This window comes from Alosa sapidissima, chromosome 3 (genome assembly GCF_018492685.1).
Source record: "Alosa sapidissima isolate fAloSap1 chromosome 3, fAloSap1.pri, whole genome shotgun sequence".
Lineage (NCBI taxonomy): Eukaryota > Metazoa > Chordata > Actinopteri > Clupeiformes > Clupeidae > Alosa > Alosa sapidissima.
In genome coordinates, this window is record NC_055959.1 from 8,837,638 (window position 1) to 8,854,432 (window position 16,795).

General features: G+C 47.0%; 1 protein-coding gene and 1 long non-coding RNA gene across 8 annotated transcripts in view; both read left to right on the forward strand.

Annotated features, from left to right (window-relative positions):
- Positions 1-16,795, forward strand: part of caskin1 (CASK interacting protein 1) — a 97,708-nt gene that overhangs the window by 1,705 nt on the left and 79,208 nt on the right. The window lies entirely within an intron of this gene.
- Positions 660-2,840, forward strand: LOC121705494. Its single transcript, XR_006030814.1, has 3 exons — positions 660-670; positions 1,622-1,625; positions 2,645-2,840. It is a non-coding gene; the product is annotated as an uncharacterized LOC121705494 (long non-coding RNA).

Genomic DNA, 16,795 nt, shown 5'->3' on the forward strand with positions numbered 1-16,795 from the left:
TCTGTTTCTCCGTTTAATCATACTGAATTGACAGTGGACCAGAGTCCTCACGTGGCACAGTACTGATGAATCATCTGTGGATTTTCTAGACAGCTGTAGTGATCAGCAAGGAATACTCCGACAGACACAAAGCTGCACAGAAAGAATTTGCAGCTGTAAGTTCAGTATCTCCTAGCCCTTTTGTAGAGCCTTCCTAAGGTGTGCACATACTTAGTTTTTGAAAGCTTTTGAAAGCTCAGTTATCTTGCATCCTCACACACATACACAATTACTCTGCAGGACATCAGCACATCATTGTCTGAATCATTTCTGCATGTCTTTCCCGTTGTAACAGCCGCCGTGCCTGGCTGCTTTGATCTTTGGTGTTGTTTTCCCTGTGCACCACTCTCCCAGGATAAGGGAAGCCCCCCCACCCCCCTCAGGGGTTCTGGGTAGAGTAGAGTAGAAGAGCAGAGAATTACGTCATCCACATGACGTGAAAAGACAGAGCTTGATCATCTCTCGCTGTGCTGCTGCTGTTTCTTTTCCCTTCCTTTCCTGCTCCACACACCAGCACGGCAAGACCCTCCTGGTGCTGCCAACACAAGGGTGCATCCGCATCAGTGCACTTTCACAAAAGGTGGAGAGGAAAAAGCATTCGTGGTTATCCCCAGGCCGAGTGTGTGAGAATGTGATGTTGACAGGGAGCCATGCAACATGTGCGGTAGTAGCCTTCCATGCTGACCGGTGTGCACAATGGTGTTTTAAGCCCCTAACGTCGTCTTCCAGGCAGCGCTGCATGGAAGGCGGGTTAGGCAAGGATTAGGGTTAGGGTTAGAGTTAGGTGCCTTGAAGTCCACGGTCGCAGCCCTGCCTTGAAGTCCACGGTCAGGCTTAAAACACCATTGAGCGACCGGCGTGGTCATTCACAGAGGCCTTCCACTCGCTGTGCTGCCAGCACGTGAGCAGAAGAACGCGTTGTGTTTGTCCTTCTGGTGGCACTGTTTGTTCTGGTCCCAAAAAGAGACAAGTCTGGCGCCAAAGAATGTGGACACACTGTGTTGTTTTCATCCATATTGTGTAACCCAACCTCTCACACACTATTATCTTGAATGAGGCATGTGCCCATGACCCAGATATGCTTTTGCATTTACAGTGAGGGTGGGGCCAGTTCTCCTGAGATTCACAGAGCCTTTAGAAGTGCCAGTTTTTGAAGCACGTTGCTGATTGATTTTCAGCTGGGAAGCAGTGATTTAGCTTGATTGGTTTGTGGAAGTCTGACCTATTGCCAGAATATTTCTGCTGATGAGCATTTATCAAGAGTATAATTCACAGTAAGCAGTAATTTATTGCATATTGCATTTGAAAGGTTTTCCATATCCATACAGTAAGAAGTATAAAATAACCTTACCAGATTAATAGCTAGTGGCTATCATTTTATATCTCATTAATATTAACTTATCTCCTCACACTAAGCACAACAACCCTACTACTTATTACTGTATGACTATGAGATTTGTCTTCAATCAAGCAAAAAGACAGGCTGAGCTCCTTCCCCCCACCACCTACATTTAATTTCCACATCATATAAGGGTTGGGAGACTGGGCATCAGTTCTCATGTGGGGAAATTAGCCTGTGGAGTGGTGTTTATGCTAAGTCTGGCTAATGAACTGCAGCTCAAAGACAGCCATGCTCTCAAATTAAAGAGAACATGTGGCAGGGGTAGGGTCAAAGAATGTGTAGCCAAAACACATGTCAGGAAATAAGCCTTGTTGTTTGTTATCTGCTGGAGATCTTGTTTGTTTAGAGAAAGAGTTGGAAAATCCCACAGCTTTTATGTAAGGCCAGGAACAATACTAATGCAAAAGCCAAAAATACTCCTGAAAATTAAGTTCAGTGCACTGGCCACAAAAAAAAAATCCTCTTTTATGTAAACAGGTTCACTTCTGAAACTGCATGCGGATGTTCCTGACCTGCCATCTTTAAGAGCACATCTGGATTAGAGCCTTGCTGATGTTGTTGTTGTTGTTGTTACACATCAGATGCTTAAAAAATGTCTGTTTGCTGCAAAACTCAGTTCATCCCTATTTTAGGAACTGCAGCGGTTGTCACATTACGTTTGAAACCCACCACAGTGGTGGATTAGTGGATGGAAGAGTAATACCCCTGTTTGGGGCATTACTGGCAGGAGCCGCTCAATAGCCAGGGGAGTTTCCTCCTCTCCTCACATACATCAGTTCATATCGCTGCACTCATTTCTAGTCAATATTCCGACTTTGGCAAGAGTCCCTGCGCCTAATCCAAGGAATCATTACTCCCAACGGTTTGTGTGATGATTGAATTACTGAGCAGATGGCAGAGAGAGAGAGAGAGAGAGAGAGAGAGAGAGAGAGAGAGAGAGAGAGAGAGAGAGAGAGAGAGAGAGAGAGAGAGAGAGAAAGAGAGAGAGAGTGATGGAAGGAGGAGAGAGGTGGAAAGCAGGAGGCATCATGGGAGGATGTCAAATCAATCTTGTATTATCACATCGCGGTCACATCCGCCCTGTGTCTTCCCAGCCCCCTTGGGCTCAACGGTAGCCTAAAATTGGGAGCTGAGCATCACAATGAAACTTCTCACTGTCACACACACACAGACACAGCCATTTTCCCAGAAAACCTTTTCCAGATCAACTAGTGATGCACCGATGTGAAAATTGTGGCCGATACCGATAACCGATATTAATTTTGCTGTTATGGCCGATACCGATATTTACCGATGTCGATATATCTGTATAGAAAACACATTCTTATGATAATCAAATAAAGAGCTATTTTCCAAAATGCATTTTTTTTAAATAACGTTTCAATAGCCTACCTTAGAACACCAGAGGATTACAATATAATAGAATATATCTGTATTATTTTATATCCTGATATAAAAAGAGAGAATACTGAATGTCTGATATTTATGACAGCACTTTATGCAGATTAGCCTAGGTAGGTATGGCACACTATAGGCCTACTATTTATATTACAACTCTCCCTCTTTAATTCAGCTGTGTGGTTGAAGCCTGGAAATATTGTAAACAAAGTAGCATAGTAGCATAGTTGGCTAGCTTATCATAGTCTACTGATTGGACTGTTCAGTTTCCCCATGTGTGTTTAAGTTTAAAGGTAATACTTGTTCTCCTTGGTACAGGCACTTTTGGGAAACATTGGTATTGAGATGATCAGTCAACTTGAAACCAAGAGTTTTAAACAAATATGTGCAGCATGCTAATGTTGCTAAGCAGATTTAATAGTAATTTAGCTAGTCGTCTTCTATGAGTCCTTGCTTTCACGATTGTAATGTTTTATTTGGATTGCGTTGGCCCAGTCGCGCGTGTCCATTGAGTGAGCGAGAGAGAGCGGGGCAAAGAGAGGGGTGTTGTAAAATGGTGTTGCGGCTCCTTTAAGAGAGCTCCGTGTGTGTGTGTGTGGGGGGGAAGCTGGGAAGGAGGGAGATAGAGTGAGGAAGTGTATGCATGCGACTGGAGCAGAGAGTGTGGAAGTTCAAGTTGGAGTCTGTACACAGTGTGAGCGGTGTTACTGTCCGAAATAAAACTCCATAAAGTTCAGCTCGTGTATTTTGCTCATCAGAAATGGGACCGTGACCCCGACGTTATTTTATCTTATAACATCGGCCCTCGAATAACGAATCTCCCCTGCGTTTCTGACTACAAAGCAGGAAAGGTTAACAGGGGGTTTATACTGTTTGGTAAAGTCTACAATGAAAGCAACGTAGGCTACCGCCAAGTAAAGCGGGAGATGTGTGTTGTTTATGCGGCCGCGTAAGCTGCAAAGCACTGCTAGACACTAGAAAGGGTGTGTCGGTTCTGCCTTTTCACACCGCGACACAGGTTTGTGGATATGAGTGTTGCGATTTCAGTTTTGAATCGCATATTGTTACAGCCCTATTAAATTCCTATTACGACCATATAACTACATTCTGCCTGACACAGTTATATTTAGCCTACCGCGAGAGATGTGCTAGGCGTGACATGACATGCAAGCCAGCCATCAACTTGACTGCAAGCAACGCGAGCAGCGCGATACAACGCAACGTTTTGAAAGAACTTTTGTCAGATGCTGATGTGTCTTCTTTCTGTCAGTCTTGTTGCCCTGCTATTTTAAATAAGAAATATGATGCAATAGAAGGGCATATTTAACGGATTCAGTGTAGACAGATAACACGCTTGGATCGCTACACACACGTCAAATACACAGGAATGATTATCGGCCTGTTCACATCGGCCCTATTTTGACATCGGACCGATACCGATGTGTAAAAAAATGACCATATCGGCCGATATTATATCGGCGGCCGATATATCGTGCATCACTAAGATCAACACAAGCATTTATCGTCTGTTCTTGTTTTTTTTTTTTTTTTCCCCTTTCTCAGTCGGATATATTACATAAATGAAACTCAGATGAACTAAATGACATAGGCCTGAGCGGAGGGTAGACATCAAAAGCAGTTTTTTCCCCTCTCTCTGTCGCTGTGACTGCCTCTTATGTAACCTTTGCCTGCCAGCTCTCACTCTCCAGATCATCCCCTTTCTCCCCTCTGTCCACCGTAAAGCCCTTGCTCCTCTGGCCAACACTTAAACCCAGTGTGTGTGTGTGTGTGTGTGTGTGTGTGTGTGTGTGTGTGTATTTGTGCATGTGTGTGTGTGTGTATGTGTGTGTTGAGGGAGGGGGGTTGCTGCAGAGGAAGCTGTGTTTGTATTGGACTGCGCTATATCAAAGCACACTAGAGATTAAGGTTCCTGGTGAACACATTGTGTGAAGGGGAGAAAAGCATGACACGAGGTCCTCAGTTTCAGCCCAGTATTGTGGGGTGCACATCTGGTTGCTTTCATCTCTGTGTGACCTATACATTGAAATAAATCACAGGACAGTGTCAGCCTTGCATGCAATTACAGGTTGTTGAAGAGTTACAGGATTTGCTTTTTGGTAAGTGTTAACGGAGCTGTGGGGATGGAGCTATGTAGTGCTGTGCCAGTGCATCTTTGAGTTCAGGCATATGGAGGGGTCATTTCTCGGCCAAAAAAAAGGAACATTTATGAGGACATTAAGTGTGTAATTAAAACTCAGCTTTAATTCTCCAAAGCCAAAGCCCCCCCTTGGACAAGCCAACATGCGATTAAGAGTGACTGGATTAAAAAATTGGCAGGTTTAGAGGGACATTACACGCCTGGGACTGTTGGTCAGAGGTTAGCCATTACCCGACCCTGCCCTGCCCCGCCCTGCCTTCTCGGAGAAGCTGAAAGCCCGCCATCGTCCTCTCACGAGCCAGCTAAACAGCCACGACGGGAGACGAAGAAATGAAGATTCCTCCTTTCCACTGTCTCCCTCTCTCTCTTTTCCTCTTTCTCTCTCTCTCACACCATCTCACCACCTCCTCTTCCACCTGCACAGGCGTCCTGATGCTAATTGGACTTAGACATGACAGCTTAGAAGGAGGGGAGGGAACATCTGGAAGCTGAAAGCAGGGAAGTTACTCATGTGATTAACATCTCTGCTGTTCTCCCACTGGAGGCCAGTATGCTGTGAGGGAGAGTTTTACTCTCTCTCTCTTCCCCTCTCTCTCTCTCTCTCTCTCTTCCTCTCTCTTCCACTCTCTCTCTCTCTCTATCTCTCTCTATCTCTATCTCTCTGGCTCCCACTTCGCCATACTGCAGTTCTGTTGAAACAGTTCGATGTGAGAATGAAAGCCTGAGGCAGAGAGCTGATAAATGCGCTGCTCGACTCCACATTGTGACAATTGTGTGGGATGGATAGTGGAACGTTGTTCATGTGATTGTGTGTGTGTGTGTGTGTGTGTATGTGTGTGTGTGTGTGTGTGTGTGTGTGTGTGTGTGTGTGTGTGTGTGTGTGTGTGTGTGTGTGTGTGTGTGTGTGTGTGCATATGTAAGTTAGGGCAGGATTGAATGGAGGAGGGAGCAGGTCAGAGAGCTCATCTGGGTGTGCAGATTTCTCTGCTGCTGATTGGTGTTCGTAGGCGTCCCTGGCTATCTCTGTTGCTTCCGCTCCTGCTCCAGTAGCTGGTTTCCATGGCAATGATCTCCAGCATCCAAAGGTTGCCTCACTGCGGGTGGATACGCTACAGAAGGGGCATTTACAACAGTTCTGCGCTCCTTTTGTGACACTTACTACACATCTGACCTCAATCTTGTCCTTCGCAAGCTGCAAAACAGACAGGGAGCGGGCATGCATGTTTAACCCTGCTATTTTCCACTGTAGCAAGAGACCACCCAGGCAAAACCCAACGAAGTAAACATGCGACTAACCATGCGGTGTGCCCACATGAGCATTCAAAGTTTCTAACCCCGTCTTCCGGCTTGTTGTTTGGGTGAGGATACCCTAATTTGAAGCCCTCGGCTCAGCTGCGTGTGATCTGCATCCCTCTACACTCAAGGTCCTGTCTAGCCCAGCCTGCCAATGGATGGGGAGAAACAAACAACAGCAAGAACAAACAAAACAACAACAAAACAAAACAACAAATCGAAGTGTTTGGAAAGGAACAAACTGACACGAGTGGCATACGCAGAACTGTGAAGCAGCGCAAGAGAAACACTTCGTTTGCACTCCTCATGACAGTGAGGTGCTGCCAGGCGGCATGAATGTCTGTGGTGATGGGGGGTGGGGGGCGGAAAGAAGCAGCAGGGGAAGGGCTATTATGTAACCTCACACAAAGATGTGTGAGTGAATGGGGGGGGGGGGGGGGGTCACAGAGTGGACTATGATTGCTAGGGCCTCAGCTTTGGTGCATTGCTTTGTGGAAAAATATAAAGCTGAACTTGCACCACTCATAGCAGCATAGTCTATAAAGGGGGGATTTACATGTGTGATGATGACAGAGAAATCTTTATTTTAGGGAGAATGATTCAGGATATATTAATATGGATTTGGGGATTAAATATATCTTGGTTATAATTATGGGACATCGTGTGAATAGTTCATAAGAATACTTATGAAATGAAGACTTATTTTAAAGAATAAATTAATTGAATTGCTTAGTGTTCTCTGGTGAAAACAAATGTTTGGGAGCTAGTGTTTTTGACGAAACAATTCATATGCTCAAATAATTGAAAACAGTGCAGTTATGTGTTTTAATTAAGAGCGTGCAGTTTCAAAAGTTAATTCAGCGCATATCATCACACAACTGACAGACGACGGCTAATTCCCATCAGCCAAATCAAACCGTGTGCTGCTGCTGCCATAGCCGCCTTTCAAGGATGTCCCAGTGCCACATCCACATTCTGCATGAATGAATGATGCATCTGAGCTGAGCAACAACTCAGGCTCCTTTTTTAAACGAAGGCATATGGCATGCTGTCCCAGTCTCAAAAAGCAGTGTCTTCAGCAACCACTTGAGGTGAGGTGAGGGGAGGCTGTGCTTGCTTTGCGGATGGGTAGGCTACAGCAGGTATACAATTGCAGAAGCTAGAAATAATCGCGCACAGTTAATTTTGTCACATTTCTCACGTTTATATTAATTTCATCCTATGCCACTTCTGGTTGGTGCATGAGGGGCACTGAAATTCTAATTGGTGAGCTTCACAGTTGGCTGGGGGGTGCTGTGCTTCTGTGCTTGTGCAATGGGCATGCTCACCAATCAGGGGTGGTGCAAATTTAAGAGACATTTGGAATATTGAACTGAATCAATTCATTGACATTCAAAAATCATATCGCAAATTGCAATCGCAATATCTGTCAGAATAATCGCAATTAGATATTTTCCCCAAATCGTGCAGCCCTGGTAATCAACTCTTTGTCGTTCATTCATGGGTCACCTTCACGCCATGAAAAATCATGGAGGAGGAATGCACACCCAAGTAGAGGTTCTGGCCAGAAACGCGGCCATTAATAAATGGAGGTTACCAGAGTACTCTGCTTTTAATTGGATCACCTTCATGTCATGTCAATTTCCAGAGCCCTAATTTGAATGTTGGCCAAGGTGCAAAGTCTTAAGTCTAACTAAAGCTATTTTAATAACAAGGCAAAATCAATTTACTTATTTAACACTGCGAGTAAGATCTTAAGCGCAAATATTGACATGTCCGCTCCATCCTCCCACATGCGAAACGATAGCTATAGTTCATGCACGAGAACCTTGCATGACAGACTTTTCTCTTTGGCCGCCTATTAAATCATGCGTTACAAGTTCAGAATATTCAGACGCATCATTGTCTGGCAAATGAGATAATGAAACACAGAGGGGAGGCAGAGAGGCGCTCATCTGTCCCTTAATCGCCTCATTTGTTGTTCAAAGACAAAAAAAATGTGTGCCCCTAGCACCTTGTAGCTATCCAATATCAAAACGAATACATCTCTATCTCTCAGTGTGAAATATCCACTGTATTCATTCAATATGGGAGAAGTGAACATTGCAGAAAGCTGGTTGCAGATGTTTGGTATAAGTCTACTGGGTTCATACATACATTTGTTACAATTCAGCCATTGCTGTTGTGCAGCTCTGTGCAGCATGCTGATTAGCTCTGAATGTGATGTGTCACGGCAGCCTCCTGCAGCCATATATTAGGAGGAGGATATAGTCATGGAAGTATGTGGATGGAGGACTAAGCCAGAGGATGGGGCTGGAATTAGCCATCTTGGCTCTATGGACAGCAGTTGCACAGCTGTGTGGTGTCTGGACCTCTATTGCTCTTGCCAGCTCTGTTCACAGGATGTTTGTGTGTTTTGTTCATGGAATGAGAGAGAATGGAAGCTCTGTGCGTGCATGTGTGTGTGCATGTGTGGGCACGTGTGTGTGTGTGTGTGTGTGTGTGTGTGTGATTGGGTGTGTGTGTGTGTAGGAATGGGGTGGGATGGACAAGTGGGTTGTATGAGTGAAAGATGCGGTATGTACCAGGAGGTAAAAAGGAGCTGTGGACTTAAACAGGATCCAGTGGAGCTCCTGGATAGATCAAGTGTGATAAGCCAACAGACAGAGGGGGCCCCAGGGTCACTTCATAGAGCCACCGGAACGACACATCTGTGCATGGTTCTATTTGTGTGCATGTATACTTTTGATGTTCCTTGACTCGACCTTTGAACCTTGATTTGATGTCACATGCTTAACTTGGGATCTTGGAATGTCGTCTGTCACCATCAAACACGTTTTTCCCCCTCCCTCAGACTGCTGTGATGATGAAACGACTCATTTCTCTGTGGTAATTTGTTTTCACCACCTCTCTCAGGTCCTTTGAGCCAAAGTCACATGTCATTCCCACTTCCATTAGACTGTGGCAAGTGGGAACATGTGCCATGTCTGTGAAAGGAAACTGTATTTGTTCCCTTTCCCCCTCCCATGACTCGGAGATTAATCTCTCACACACAAAGCAGCTCCATCTTATTTCAATTCATTCCACTCGCTGGATTGATTCTTTCCACCCCAGTCTGCTTTCAATGTATCATAACCCAAAACTCATAACTCATAACCCTGCTCTCCTCAGCAAGGAGCATGCTGCAGTGGTTCCACACACACACACACACACACACACACACACACACACACACAAATGAATTAATCTCTCCGGACTGGATGGGGGGGCTTAATTTCTGGATTTGTGTGTGTGTGTGTGTGTGTGTGTGTGTGTGTGCTTGTGTCGCCTCCGATAAAATTGCTAACAAACAGCGGCAACAATTGCACTCTGTTGTTTGGCAATGTTTTTAAACAGCCCTTTTGGTAATGGGGAGAAAATATACCCTCCCGCAGCACACATTCATACCCATTATATTTCTAGGCTTCTTTTTACTCTGTGTGTGTGTGTGTGTGTGTGTGTGTGTGTCTCCCCAGCCACCAAGGCATCGTCTAAAGCATGGCTATTGATCTTTGCTGAAACAAGGCAGGGAAGCTCGGGCACTGTGTGTTTTTTGTGAAGCCGAAAGTGCCCCGTTGCTCCTCTGTATTGTAACAGAATAAACGCTCCTGCGTGTGCTGCCGTGGCACGCTAGTGCTTGGTGTGTAAATCATAGTAATTCTGTTTGGGCAGGACGTTGTCTGTAATATTACATTCGCGTCTATCTCAGGAGATATTGCCTCTTCCCGTCTCCCTCATCATTGCGGATGTTCCCGGCACTGTGCACAAACAGATATGTTGTTTTTTTTTAACCGCTCGCAGACCAGAACGAAGTGAAGAGATGCTGATTCAATATGGATGTCTTGCCCACTTTATCCCATGGCATCACAGGAGTCTGCTAAGAAATGGAGGAAAACATTAGAGCACTGACTAGAATCTCCCACTGGCATCTCACACAAGATTTCCCACTGTGTCTGACCCCCTCCTCTCCAGACCCCTCCATCAACCCCCCCCCCACCACACCCCACCCTCCGTCGACCCTGTTTGTTTCCATACATCTCATATTCCATGTCAATGCAAATTTGATTGTAAGCGCTCCAAAGGGGGGGAGGGGGGGGGGGGGTGGCCTCCGCTCTATTTCTGAGACAGTGTGTGTAGCCAGTGTGGGCCTCCAGCATATGGACTGCATGTGGCTTGGCAGTAGTGGTTCCGTGTGGTTGTTCCGAAGGGGGCCAAACCGCCAGCACGCTGCATTTGGGGTTTTCAGAGAGAGAGAGGGAGAGAGAGAGAGTAACAGGACTCTCCTCCTCTTCACAGAGGCTCTGTTCTTACCCAGATTTTCTTAACTCTGCGATGCAGGGCGGAAATTCCTCCTTCCTGGATTTAATGCCATGCTAACAGCCGACCCTGTTCAGGAGTCAGGGGAAGGTTTGGAAGCAGCACAGTGAGCTTTTGACTGAGCGTGCTGCAGTTTCTGTCCCGGAATCACTTTCATATTTCCAGTGCATGTGTGTGTGTTTATATGGTGTAAATATATGAATTATACTGTTTGACGGTTAGTAAAACATTTAATCCCTCTTCTGCTCTGCCATTTACTGTCATCGGGCCAGATGGCAGTGAATGGCAGCAGTGTGGCAGTTACCACAGACCGACTCTGACCCATCATGTTAACATCTAAAACCAGTTGCTCTCATATACCCCTAGTCTGTCAAATCTCTCAAAATTGAACAAGCCTCTTATCTGATGGCTTGTATGTCAGTGCTGCTGTCAACAGTGTAGTTTGCCACACACACACACACACACACACACACACACACACACACACACACACTCACACTCACACACACACTCACACACACAGGAAATGGATGGATGGCCTCTGCATGTGTTAATGGTGACCAGCAGGGTGGAGCCAGGCAGATGGCACAAGGGCAAAGAGATGGCATGACCAGAGCTTTCAGCTTGGCATTAATTGGGCACCAGAGGCCAGTAGCTAGGTGCTCCCGTGCCGCAAGTCTGGGGGTTAGTGGAAGCGAGATAAAAGCTAAAAGCCGTCCTGCGGTGGGGCTGTCTGACTGGGCCGATGAGGTGGCCCACAGCCAAGAGAAAGAGAGAGAGAGAGTGAGAGAGACTTGTTTGTTAGCTGTCCTGTTTCCAGGACGCTGCAGGAGCCCTACGGTGGACAGGACAATCGACGTTTTTCATCACGATGTGGGCACATACGACTCGGGGCCCCTCCGTCTCTGTCAGAGAGGAAACACTGACTCATCCTCCAGCGCACGCAGCAGCAGCATACGGGACGCGGCGCGATGGGACGCCACAGGATGGGGGCCATTTGTGCCCTCCTCCCGCTTCCCTTACATCTGCTGCCTTTCTCCGGTGCTTGCAGAGGCATACTATTGATCAGCTGAAAGATCGATCAGCCTCAAAGCAATCTCACCTATCCCTCAAAGACCTAAATTTGTACTCATCTGAAAGATTAGACAGGGGAAAAAAAAACCCAGATTTGTGCCCTCTTCAGAAATAGGGGTCCTCCTCACTACTTCACCTGCACTGCCCTTAGTGCACTTAGTGAGCTAGTCCACCCAAGTCTCAAGGTGATCCATTTCAGTCCTCTTTTCTTGTGGGGTCAGAGGCTCTTCTTCATACAATAAGGGCAAAGAAGCTCCCCCCCCCCCCCCCCCCCCCCCCTTGGGGCAGACAGGTCTACTTCACTCTCAGTTACAGCACAGCTTTTGTTCCTAGTGTAACTGTACCGGCTATTTCAACAACAGGGCTGCGGAGCGTTGAGATGCGGGCGTACGGAGATCCCAGCGCACAGGAGATACTCCTCGTGTGCAACGCCGCACACAGCGCTGAAAATATGGGAGAATAACATGAATAGTTGTTATAGTTGCAATGTTATTCATGTGATAATATAGTCGGCAAAAGGCTCAAAATGGTCCCAGAAGAGATCTTTTGGACGTAAACAGACAGCATGTGGTGATACACAAAAGCCCCCATCTATCATTTAATTGTCATGCCTGTGGCACAATGGCCCACAGTGAGGGTATTGTTACTGGGGATACGTGTACATATGTATGACCATACCCCTTTGTGAGAGCTGTCCGAGCCGTTTTAGCCTCTGGAGAGGGGTTGATGGGGTGCTGTTAGCATGGGGGGTGGACCTCCCACATAGCACCCAGTCTCACCTGCAGGGTATGGAGCCAGATCCAGACCAGATCTAGACCTGAACCTGTCCAGAACCGCTTACCATTCAGCTGCCATCTTGCCTTCAGCTGTGTTTAAAATAGGATATATATATATATATATATATATATATAAATAGGATATATAAATATATAAATAGGGGAATGGGGATGAGAGAAGAGTGTTTTAGCATTCAGCGGTGCCGTTAGCCTTCTAAAGCACCAGCACCTTCGGGGCAGCCTCTCTTCTGGCTGTCTGACCATAATGCCTTGCTCCTCTCGCCCAAGGCCCTCTAATGAGATACCCTGCATGCTAACTAGGTTATTGTGCGAACCTGTCCGTCCAGCTTTGCAGAATAATCCTGCTTTGTCTGGGTTGCACGGGCCTCTTGCCCCCCCCCACCTCCATGTCCACCCCCCACCCCAACCCCCAGCATCCCCCAGCCCCGAGCAGTCTTCCGTGGGTTTGTGCTCCACCACCACCAGCAGCAGCACCACGTGCCTCAGTGGAAAAATCAATAGCCCTGGGCCACGGATATCCAGATATCTATCTGTTTATGACCCTTGTATTTGGATGGGAATATCATTGAGTGTTATCATTGAACACAGGCAACAGGGATTAGCTGGCACAGTCAATTGATGTAGGTCTGACAGATTTTGTTGATCAGAGCATGTGGTATTCCCCAGCAGCTGTATCTCGGAGAGAGAGAGAGAAAGAGAGAGAGAGAGAGAGAGAGAGAGAGAGAGAGAGAGAGAGGGAGAGAGAGAGAGAGAGAGATAATCTCTGTGCTAGATGGCAAAGCGAGATAATGGTGGGTTTGGAAATGCCGGGTTGCTGAGAGGCGGCATCCGGTTACAACCTTGGTGTGTGTTGCACCCTGTCAGCTCTGTGATAAAAATGGGTTATTTATAAAAACACAGCGCGCGCGTGTATACTCATTTTTGTAGTCTTTAATCCTTTATGGGACATGGGAGTGGGGGAATCAGGCTATTATTTCAGAATGGACAAGTTGTATGTGCATAGTGGTGGGGGTGGGGGAGAAGTGTGTGTGGGGGGCAGCTACAACATCACATGCTTTAGGAAACAAAAGAACATTATTATTAATGCTCTGCCAGGCTTGTTGCTTGAAACGGCCCAGCCTCTCTCTCTCTCTCTCTCTTTCTCTCTCTCCAAGATCACAGCTAATTTAGCGGAGGTGTGACGTGGTGTGGTGCTTGCCTTGCGCGGGGTCTTGATGAGGACCACGTTGCAGCTGTGGGAGGGGACGATTAATCAGCTGTGTTTATGGGAGGCCCCTGCTGATGCAGCATGATGCCCTGATACCGCTTCATTACATGGATGGCTGAGCTTAATCCATCTCACTGGCCTGGCCCCTCAGACCAGAGGACTTTCATTACTGCAGCTCCTCCTGGTCTTAAGACTGCCTCTTACTCTCTCTCTCTCTCTTGTATCTCTCTCTCTCTCTCTCTCTCTCTCTCTCTCTCTCTCTCTCTCTCTCTCTTCCTCTCTCTCACTCTCAGGCCTAAGACTGGGACGTTTCGGCTCTTATCTCATCGTCCAGGTTGTGTGTTTAAAGGGAAAGTAGTCCAAGAAAAATAGTTTTTTTTTTCTTCGGAAAACGGCTGTCAATGTGCAATGAGTGGACTGGCCCTGACCCCCACAGGAGTGGACTTGCGTCCAAAAGAGGGAAGGACGGGAAGGATCCCTGTCCTGGTGTGTGTATGTGTGTGTGTGTGTGTGTGTGTGTGTGTGTGTGGGTGGGGTGAGGGGGCTTTTGTTTCCCAATGCAGAGCAAACATGAAGAGGGTCTCAGGTCTCTCCTCTTCCCTCAGGTCTTTATCTCTGTTTTTTTATTTATGTTTTTGGCTGAGCCGCAGCAGATTACTCTCTGGACGGGTGACAGGGCTGGTGGTGAGGGTTGCGTCAGCACTGGGGGGTATGTCCACAAACTCATTTCCTCTGATTGTAAATCTCTGGGAGATGTGTGGTGTGTGTGTGTGTGTGTGAAGGCAATTTGTTTTCAACCTTTTACCACAATTCACTTTCACCGAGTTGTTTTGCCACACCTCAATATAATGGGACCAGAGAGTTCCTCTCTGAGAGCTCTGGAGGTGTGTGTGTGTGTGTGTGTGTGTGTGTGTGTGTGTGTTTGTGTGTAAGTGAGAGAATGAGTGGCAGGTCAGGCTTGAAGGCATGTGTGTGTGTGTGTGTGTGTGTGTGTGTGTGTGTGTGTGTGTGTTTGTGTGTAAGTGAGAGAATGAGTGGCAGGTCAGGCTTGAAGGCGTGTGTGTGTGTGTGTGTGTGTGTGTGTGTGTGTGTGTGTGTGTAGAAAGAGAGGATATTGTATGAGTAAGAGTGGGTATTCTCACAAGTCATGTGTGTGGCATACGACCTTCAAACACACACATGCTTTCACATGGACTCAGGCCCATTTTACATACCCATGTGGACGGACACACACACACACACACACACACACACACACACACACACACACACACACACACACACACACACACACACACACACACGTGCATTTAGATCAAATGCCACCTCCACTGCCCCCACCCCACCTCCCCTCCAGAGACCCTGCCTCGCAGTCCCATCCCCTCCACAGCCTGTGGGCCAGAAATAGAGCCAGTAAGTGTTAGAGTGGAGCGCTGAAATAGATCCTGCTCTCCATTGTTTATCTCCTGGGCCCGAGTGCGCTCTGAGCAGGCGCGTCACAGTCCAGGCCCCCGCTCTCTCAGGGAGAAGAAGCTCACTGATATCGTCACCACCAGGCCTCAAAGGAGAGAGAGAGGAGGGAGAGGGGAAGAGTGTGTGTGTGTGTGTGTGGGGGGGGGGGGGGGGGGTTCTTGATGTAATAAGTCCTCTGTGTGGAGCGGTTTGCTCAAGCGAGCTCTGGACTGTCAAAACGCATGGTCTTTACCCGCCTCCCAAAAGAAGTGTGTGTAATGTGTGTCGTTCCGTTTTTTTGGATATTATGTTGACGATATTTTCTGTTCTGTTAATCTAAGCACCTTCCTGACTCGAAGGTGTGTCCAGTGGAGTAGCATACAGTGATGTGTGTATGCGTGTGTGTGCATGTGAATGGGGGTCGTGTTCGCAGCTTGACTTTGGCAGCGACTGTGTTATGATTGTTATCCATGAGAGCAGTAGTGCGGCAGAACGACAACGCGCCCCCCCCCCGCACACAGTCGTGCCATTCACACGAGCACAGGAACTGTTGCATCATGGGAGAGTTTGGTGTTTTGTTTTCTCTCCCTGTAATTAGGGCCTTTCAGTGGGAAGTCAGGGGAAGAGTTGAATAGTAGCCTGTTTATCTGCCTGCATGTCTGCATGTGTACAAAAGGCAAGCATGAGTGCGTGCAAGAGTGTTTTCATTATGTCTTCACTCCTCTTGTTGTTGCCTCTTTTGAGGTTGACACACCATCGTCAAACACTGGATGAATGGAAGCTAGGCTACGAGCCTATGACTGTATACTGTACTATGAGCTTCTCTTATTACTTGAACACAGAAAGAAATACAGAAAATAAATGAAAAAAAATGACACCACAGAAAATAACACTGTTATAATATAACACTGCTCCTAGCATCCCAACCCAGGATTGACAATGTAATCCCCTTGGCGTTCCACTGGTGAATAGCAGCATATCTCACATGCTAACCTGCTCTCAGTAGGTGTTGCTGCTCCTGAGTCTCATGAGGTAAGACAGGACTGACAGGAGAGACAGCTCCTCTGGCGTGCACGCGGCGACTGCCACTGGTAAACATAGCGGGTGGTTCCTTTGTGCCCCCCCCCCCCCCCCCCCCCATTCTCTAGTGTGAAAGCTAACACGCTCACTGGTGGTGACCTTGCCATCTGCGCATTCCTCTGATGTGGGTTACTTGCCATCAGAATGCGTTGAGCATAAGGCTAGGCCAGGCAGCCGTGTGGATGATTGAAGCCACTTGTCAGTGAGGGGTGGGTGGGGGGGGGGGTCATTGTTGTTATGCAAGATAATGCAGGAAAATAATACTTTACGCCAAGCACGACAAGTGTGATTAAAGCGTGTGTGTCATATTATCTCATGGCATTGAGCACAAATTGTTGGGTTGGATTAATTTAATGCACGAAAAAGCAAAGATTTCTCTTCTGTCTTCCTGTCTTGACACACACACACATACACACACACACACACACACACACACACACACACACACACACACACACACACACACTCAGTCCAGAGCTTCAATTACTTGCTGATTGTATTTTCAATTAATTCTGCACTCAAGAGAGGGGAGTTAGTTG